Genomic DNA, 8,924 nt, shown 5'->3' on the forward strand with positions numbered 1-8,924 from the left:
TTTATGTACTTTTGTGTATTTTTTTGAAAACCTTAGAATACTTACCAGAGTGTAACCATGGGGTTTTTTTAAGGCTGGGTAACAGTTAAAATAGCTTTCTATTGTTTGATATTTTTGTAAGTCGTGCAAGTTGAGAACGCGTTGCTTGGCAGTTTGTTGCCATTTTGTTTCCACAAGGCCCCATGGTTCGGATGAATTTTGAAGCCATACTAGAATTTCTTCGATATTAGCTTGTGTGTCTTGGGTGTCTTGTGTGTCATTAAGGCTGTCAGGCAGTGGCCTCGGGCTTCTTGGATATGACGATCCAGGGCTTTCCACCCTGGTCCTCTTTTTTGTGGCCAAGGACCCCAGCTGCTGAAAGCGCCTCCTTTTGTTCAAAACCTAAAAAAAAAAAGAAACTGAATAAATAAAAACTTACAAAGTTAAGATTACACGTGTGGGTTGTCTGTTTGTGTATGTATCTGTGCGTGCGTCTTGTGCGATGTATGCGTGTATATGTGGGTGCGGTCATGTGGTGTGAGTCTGTGTGTACTTATACCTGATGTACGAGTTTCCCCGAGCTTGTAAAACAACGCCCGTTGCTGTTGTACACGCGGGGATATAGTAGGTAGTGGTTCTTTCCCCCGGAAAGAGTTCGATAATCTGCTTAGCCCACTTAAAATATATTGGTCCCACTATTGGGGAATTTCTATTATTATTTAATATTTCCTTTGCAATGACGGACGCCAGCAAATTTCTAGTTGTGTCGCCGTCCAAAGAGCCACCTTTATATATCAATAAAGAACTTGTCTCCAGTGAATCATTGAGCAATTTTTCCAGTTGCTGAAAAGGAAAATAGAAAATAAGTTTTTGGTAAAAATTTCATTTTTAATAAGTACAAGCTTGTTCTGCGGACTGTACTTGTATTGCCACCCAAACTAAATTTGCATACCAAATTTCAAGTTGATGCCATTAACCTTTGAAGAGTTCCGTCCTGCGAAGACTGAACTACCAGATTATTGTATTGTCAAGCAATTTACATAAGTATACCAAATTTCAAGTCAATCCAATTACTGAAAGTTCGTCGGATTTAACTTGCAAGATTTGATTATAAACAGACAGACAACGGACAGGTGAAACTAAATAAAAGCTAGTAAATATTGTACCTAATTGGTGCATTTAAATTGGAAGAACAATCAATATTACGCCCTGCGCAAATCTGAAATTATTCTGTGTGATAAGTTTATAGAAAGATTACAGGAAATAAAAGCTTGTAAAAACGATTTCTAAATAGCATCTTTTTTAGAAATTAATAAAAATTACATTACTCAAGAGATGGCTTGTTTATACTACAAAATAAAATAAATACAGTTCTTCAAATTTTTAAGAAATGTATGGTTAGTAACACAAATATACATGACACTGACACGGAACCCTCGGTCCGCGAGTCCGACTCACTCTTGCCCGGTTTTTGGTGAGTTACCAGAAAAAAGCAAAATTTAACTATTTAATTTTAAATTATAATAATGATTGATTACAAATTACAATTTTCTTGAATAAGTTTTTGGTAAAAATTAAATTTTTAATACAAGCTTTTTTTGCTGACTGTACATTGTCACCCAAACTACATTTGCATACCAAGTTTCAAGTCGATGTCATTAACCGTTGAAGAGTTCAGTCCTGTGGAGACGATCCTGGCTGAACTACCAGATTATTGTATTGTCACGCAATTTACATAAGTATACCAAATTTCAAGTCAATCTAACCACTGGAAGTCGGTCGATTTAACTTGCAAGATTTGATTATGATTACCATCAGACAGACAGACAACGGGACAGGTAAAACTTTATAAATAAAAGCTTGTAATAATAAATAAAAATAAGTAAGAAGGGTACTTAAGTAGGTAAATTATCAGGTAGGTAGTAATTATTATGTATGTATGTATATTATATTAGTATAGTTCATTATGTATGTAATTGTATGTTTCTATTTACATTTATGTATGTGTATAAACCTCCTCCTTTTTTGAAGTCGGTTAAACTCTTTATTGTACAAAATAAGTAAACAAGCACAATTGTCAACATTGAGATACCTATATACAAAGGCGAACTTATCCCTTTAAGGGATCTCTACCAGTCAACCTTTGAGTGGATGAGAGGAGCATTGGGGACAGACAAAAAATGAGTTTAAAAATTAAAATAGATAGTGGAAGCTATATACAATGCTTTAAACAATATAATATATTATTTATAGCACTGTATTGTAAGGTTGTGTTAAAGTGGTGTATTAAATAACAATATAATCATCATCATCCGAGCCTATATACGTCCTCTACTGGGCACAAATCTCCTATCAGCTACTCGGGCCTTGGGGCTTGGGCCATAGATCCCACGCGGGCCCAGTGCGGATTGGCAACTGCACACATACCATTAAATTGCTTGGCAGGTGTGTACAGGTTTCCTCATGATGTTTTCTTTCACCGTAAAGCTTGTGGTAAATTTAGAATGAAAATTTTGCACATGAATTTCGAAAGACACAGAAGTGCGAGTCGTGGTTTGAGTTTGAACCCATGATCCTCTGCTTGAGAGGCAATAGGTCAAACCACTAAGCCACCATGGCTTTAATATATTAATATAATTTGAATATGCAATTAAGAATTCAACACAATTTTACATGCAAACTTAAAGTTTTTACTGCATTAAATGTTGTGATGAAGATCTTAAAATATGAAGGTTTAACATTTACCCTGTTAGGGCACAGCAATATACAAATAGGTAATTTAATTATAATCTATCAACCCACCAACATAAAATAAATTACTTACCCGCTCTGAGTTTCTAACACCAGCACTGTTTCTTGACTCGGGGAGTATTTTCTTTTTGTGTCACTAGTATACACTCTTTAGGTTTTGGGTCACTGGGGCCAGGGCCAGAGTAGTCTAACTCTATATTTGATAAATCAAAGGCCTAGAAATGAAAGAAGACAACAAATAATCATTTAGGTATGATCTTACAGATTAGTACCTAAGTATGTAATTTCTTTGGGTGTGGAATGGTGGTGTATTTGGATAATGACAATGAACCCGTACAGGGTTCGAAACGCGTATGCGATTACTATGGTGGTGGTGATAGCGAGTTTGTGTGTCATATAATATGTGGATTTATGTGGCGAGGAGGCGGTGTTACATGAAGAAAAATAAGTAATGTGTGTCACATAGTTTACCATTTTCTGCGGAGTAGCAAGGTAAAGGGTGGAAGTTCATTGATATGGCCTCCACAAAGTAACGCTTGATTCAATCAATCATTTAGGTACCATATGTACTATTATTATTATGTATTAATTTTAATTTAATTAATTTAATAAAGGTAGGTAGGTACCATCCATTTCCTTGATTGATTTTAGCTTCAAATGCGGAATAGCTAACTGTAGCCTAGATATAATGCATTCAATTTGGTGTTACTGTAATAAATAGCATTGCTGTTTTTTTCCCTGCTGTTTGTTTAGGTGAAATATTTTAGATAATAAAAAAGATATTCCCTTATATACCACCTTAGTACAAAATATGAATATAGGTGTCTACAGTAATTTCTCATTCAATTTAGGTACACTCAGCGGCAAAAAGTTAGCCCAGTCCCAAAATATATGAAAACCAAACAAAATTTGGGTAATTTTTTTGCTACTGAGTATATTATATCAAGCAAGCCATAAATAAAGTACTTAAGCATATCAAGAACTTACTGAAAATGATACATTGTTTAAGACCGCTGGCAAAAATTCATTTTTCCAGGTATCCCAGCACCTTGTGAATAGGACCCGTGGTCCTGCCTGGGGAATCAAATCTTTGACATCACCCGGGGTCAAGGCTGATAATGCCTGTATAGTAATCCGCTGTTCTAAAAGTGAATGATTTTTTTCTATCAAACAATGTATAAGAATAGGTAACAATATATACATAATGCGTTTTTTAAAACATAACATTTATAAAGTGGAGTGGAAAAGGGAAGAAAGACCTTTGCCCAGCATGGGACAGTGAAGGGCTAGTATAAATATTATTATTTTCAATGCATCTAGGCCCTAGACTAGGGCCTAGATGCGTTGAATCCGCGCTTTCGTATCAAGGAAGGTACGTTAGGCCGATGGTCCTTGCTATAAGGTGATTCCACCGGCGAGGCGAGACGAGAACTGAAATTTGTATGACGGCGCCCGCGGCGACTCGCGGCGGGTGCGCGAAAAGCCATAGAAATTTCAATTCACGTCTCGCCTCGCCGGTGGAAAATCACCATTAACGATTATTAGCAGTTGTGAAGTCATGTTAGAGGCGATCAGAAAGGTTTCCTATACCTTCATACGACATAGGGAGAGTAAAATAAACGAACAATAATTTCAAAGGAATGAAATGTACCTAAACCTACCAACTCTTGAGAGTTTGGTCCTGGTTTGGTAAACTTTAATGAATAATATTTAGACACAGAGTGATTACTATTAAAGTAAATAAACAGCGTTTAGGTACTTACCGGTAAATACAGGAATCAGTTCAGGAAGCTCCCACGTTTGTAGGAGCTCAGCTACTTCATCCATGTTTTTTGGTACAGTTATGTACAAAGTAATACAAACCAATCCAAAGGTAATGTAAAATGTAAGCGCTATTAACAATTATTCGGTGTTGAGCATTTATCTAATCAATCAATTCGCATTACCGCATACGCCAGCCCGGTAACGGAAAAGTGAAATGAACGAACAAGTCAAAACGCGCCGCGTTCTCGCGGGGCAGTGTTGCCAGATGCCGGAATACAAAAAGCGAGAGCTGCGATTTCAAAACGCGGATTTTTAAATGAAAATGCGGATTTGCGGAATACGTTTATAGGTTTTTTACTACGTTGAAAAGCCGAAGAAAAATCACAATATATATATTTTTAAATATATTTTCATTTCTATTCAAATGAAAAAATGTCCTCGACATCTTTTCATCAAAATGATCATCAAAAAGCCGTGGTGGCCTAGTGGTTTGACCTATCGCAGTATCGCCTCTCAAGCAGAGGGTCCTGGGTTCAAACCCCAGCCCGCACCTCTTGAGTTTTTCGAATTTATGTGCGAAATTACATTTGAAATTTACCACGAGCTTTACGGTGAAGGAAACATCGTGAGGAAACCTGCACAAAACCTGCGAAGCAATTCAATGGTGTGTGTGAAGTTCCCAATCCGCACTGGGCCCGCGTGGGAACTACGGCCCAAGCCCTCTCATTCTGAGAGGAGGCCTGTGCCCAGCAGTGGGACGTATATAGGCTGGGATGATGATGATGAACTAATCAATTTGATTTCAATATTTCGTATTTTTTTCAATATCGCAACGCAACGTCGCTTATGCTTGACATCACCTACTTAAATGTTAGTACAAACTACAAGCTTTAAAATGTATAGACATAGACATACATTATCTGTTTATGCTAAAAATGAAATCCATTGAACAAAATATAACAAGCGATGTACGCTGAATAGTAGTCAGTTATTGTTAATTTTGCCCGACCTTTGTTTTCTAAGTATACGCTACCGTGTGAGTGAAATGGCTTTATCGCAAAGCGCGCAAGTGTGAATAGTACAACGAGTGCTTCCGCTGCGCCGTTACGGCTTACGGTTAGCGTTCGGCTGTTTCGTTCGTTCGATGTTTTGAATTTATCACCTTTTTCCACGAGCAAGTGGTAACATTTAAAGATTGTTCGTGTATATTTTAAAAAAGCGGATCCGCGTTAGCTTAACGCGTATAGCGGGGCCAGTGGCAAAAACGCGCGGTATAAAGCGGAAAAGTGGGGTGTCTGGCAACACTGTGGCGGGGCGGGGGACACGCGCGACGCGCGTGGCGGGCTCGCTCTTGCTTGTTTCGATCAAGTCATTCACAGATTCAAATATATGACTATAAAAATCTACTCAGAAGCCTGCTTACTGCAACGTGCTATATATGAATTATAACAATGATCAATAATTTGTAGATTCTACTAAGACGTTGCTTAATATAACGCATTATTTAATTGCAGCAAATTTGAAAATTTATTGTTAGAACATTGTTAGTTTGTTGTTGCTACTAAAAATAACATTGTAGAATACACTTCTTATCTTATTTGATTCTAGTTTAAGTTAAATTATTACAACTTCGCGCTTTGTTAGCTTAACAAACATAAATCGTCAATGTAACACAAGATTTTTGTAAACTCAAACAAAAATAAGGTAATTAATTTTACAAAGAGCCTTTATAAAGGTAAAGAAGAATTAAGTCATTTTTATAAAGAACTTTTATTAAATTAAACAACACATTCGAACAAGATCAGTTTGTTGTTGTAATTACCCACTTTTGACTTTAGTAAACATTTTCAACATTATTTCAATTATTTTGGTACCAACTAAGAGAAAATGTCACTTAGTTGGAGTGTATTTTTTTCAGTGTATAGGACCGCTATTTTCTCATCCAATCTTGTAGTGTGAGGTATCGTTGGATAGGTCTTTAAAGTACAAATTTTCATTGAAATCGAGCGTCCCCCCCTCTCTAAAATCTAAACCGGTGGGTGGAAAAATTTGAAAAAATTCAGAACGGCTTCAAAATTACAAGAAAAACTATAACGGTTAAGTTTTCTTGAGAATTATTAGTAGTTTAAGAGTAAATAGCAGCCTAAGGTATAAAATACACCTAAACTTGGAATATTCCGTACAAAATACGAAATCCTTAGAAGAATATTACTTGATTTTTTCGTAATGCCTACGGAACCCTATTTCGGGCGTGACTGACACGCTCTTGGCCGATTTTTTCATTTCTAATATCATCTCCGCCTCTGCGAAGATAAAGCTCCACCTCCGCTAAGGAGGCCTCCATTTTGTATTGAGAATGATGATTTTCTTTTGGAATGATGATTTTGATTTGTAACATGCATTTTGTAGAGTTGTCTCTAGTGCAAACCATTCTCATTTTTTTTTTGGAAAGCCGAACCCTGTGTCTCTAAAGGTTCCATTTCTTCCTGCGGAACCCCAAGGCCATTCATGGCAGAATGGCGGCGAGGAATGTTCGGTCCCATGGTTTTTTGGGCAGCCGTAACGAAACGTCGTTATGGCCGGACTTGGCCTATTCAACTGAAATAGATTACTTATAATGCCATTTGTTTGGTAGCTGTATAAAGGTTTAATAAGGCCAGAATGAAGTGTGATTGTGTTGCAAGTGGAATAATAGTGGAATAAAGTGTTCACTGCTAAGTGTTTTGAAATAGTATTTTTGCAACAGTGGTACAAAAGGGGTTTAAAAAGGCGAGTGGCGTGGGTTACGATGTGAGCGTAGCGGAACTCGTATGAACACGCCACGAGCTTTCATAGGCTTATGTATAATACGTCGCATACAATACTTTTTCTATGACTAGGTACAATTATCAAATAAAATACAAAATTAGAGAAAAACGTACGAATGAAAATGAATTTGTCTATGGTAAACTTTGTTAACCCCCCACCCAAAGAGAAGAATGTTATAAATTTGAGCTAATGTCTGACTATGTCTATGGCATCGTAGCTCTCACACAGATGAACCGATTTCGATGTTTTTTTACATGAAAACGAGTTTCATAACTCGACATAAAAGTCGGTTGAGCAGATTTTGAAATTAAAAATTACAATATCTGTTTTTTTTTTTCAACTATTCCACATTACTTAGGTTATAATTAACGTTCACTTGTTAGTGACGATATCAAAAATATATTTTTCATATGTATTGGCAGCTATGCGTTTAAATCAAAAAGTTTTGGTTCTATACAGTGTGTGGCCCAGAACCGGGGATAATATTAAAAACAGAGACTCTATAGGTCACCGGCAATAGGATCATGATGGTCATACATAATTAAAATCAAAACATAACTTCTGGTTATTTTCTAACTAACTTAATCGTAAATTCAATGTACGCCATCCTAGAACCCAACTGACGTCGCCTGTCACGCTCAAATATCAAACATTTTGCTTTACATTGATTCTACGAATAAAGTAAAAAGTGTATTAAAAATAAAAAATAAATGAACTAAAATAATTTCCTTGCTCACCCGCGACCTTACGATAGCTAAGCTTATGCAAAATATGCGTGTTCATGCAGTTCCTCCACCTCCACACTGTAAGAACACACACAAATCACACAAACCCATCTATCACCACCACCACACTACACTGACGCGTTTCGAACTCAACCAGAGCTCATCTTCAGAGTGACACAACCGTACACCATGCTACCAGTTGTTAGACTAACGAACCACAACCACCGTTTTAATTTGTCACATTTGTTTCATTGATATGGACCTCCGCAAAGTAACGCCTGATTCAATAAATTATTTAAAAAATAAATATTGTTTTTAAAAGTCGCTGAACTAATGTTGTTCAGTTTGACGAGTAAGATCTGTTTTAATTATTTGCCCGTGTTACAGGCCACACCCGGTATTAACACCATATGAATCAAGTAATTTATTAGCTAAAGACGAACCTCAGAAAAACCTCCAAAAATCCTTTCAACAAACAAAAGCAGTACCCACAAAAGTTATAAAGAATGACAATAAGGGCGGCTGCACACCTAGCGGGATAAAGGCGGGCGCACACTGGCGGTTTTAAATTTAATTAATGGCAAGTGCCGCGGCGCCGATTATATTATTACGCGGCATTGTGCGCTGCGGAGTAGGGGGGATATGATTTGAGGGAAATTTGGGACAGTTTATTAAAAAAAAATGAGAGTAATTTTTTTGTCTGCCAAATATTTCTTTCAGTGTGTAGCTTAGTAGGTAATGCTCAAATGTAAAGTAGTAGCATGATGTTGTAACAACTGGATTCCCATCGAGTTGCTTAAATGCTTGTGTAAAATACGGTATTTGACTATTTTGTATATGTTTTATAAAAAAACAAAACAATTAGAAAAACAATTTTGAAGCTACCTTTACAAATAA

General features: G+C 36.7%; 1 long non-coding RNA gene across 1 annotated transcript; it reads right to left on the reverse strand.

The window, feature by feature from the left end:
• Positions 1-2,848: 2,848 nt before the first annotated feature.
• Positions 2,849-4,832, reverse strand: LOC141426278 (uncharacterized). Its single transcript, XR_012451217.1, has 3 exons — positions 4,494-4,832; positions 3,718-3,872; positions 2,849-2,945 (listed from the first exon to the last, which is right to left on the reverse strand). It is a non-coding gene; the product is annotated as an uncharacterized lncRNA (long non-coding RNA).
• Positions 4,833-8,924: the final 4,092 nt, after the last annotated feature.

The sequence above is a fragment of the Choristoneura fumiferana genome, chromosome 3 (genome assembly GCF_025370935.1).
Source record: "Choristoneura fumiferana chromosome 3, NRCan_CFum_1, whole genome shotgun sequence".
Lineage (NCBI taxonomy): Eukaryota > Metazoa > Arthropoda > Insecta > Lepidoptera > Tortricidae > Choristoneura > Choristoneura fumiferana.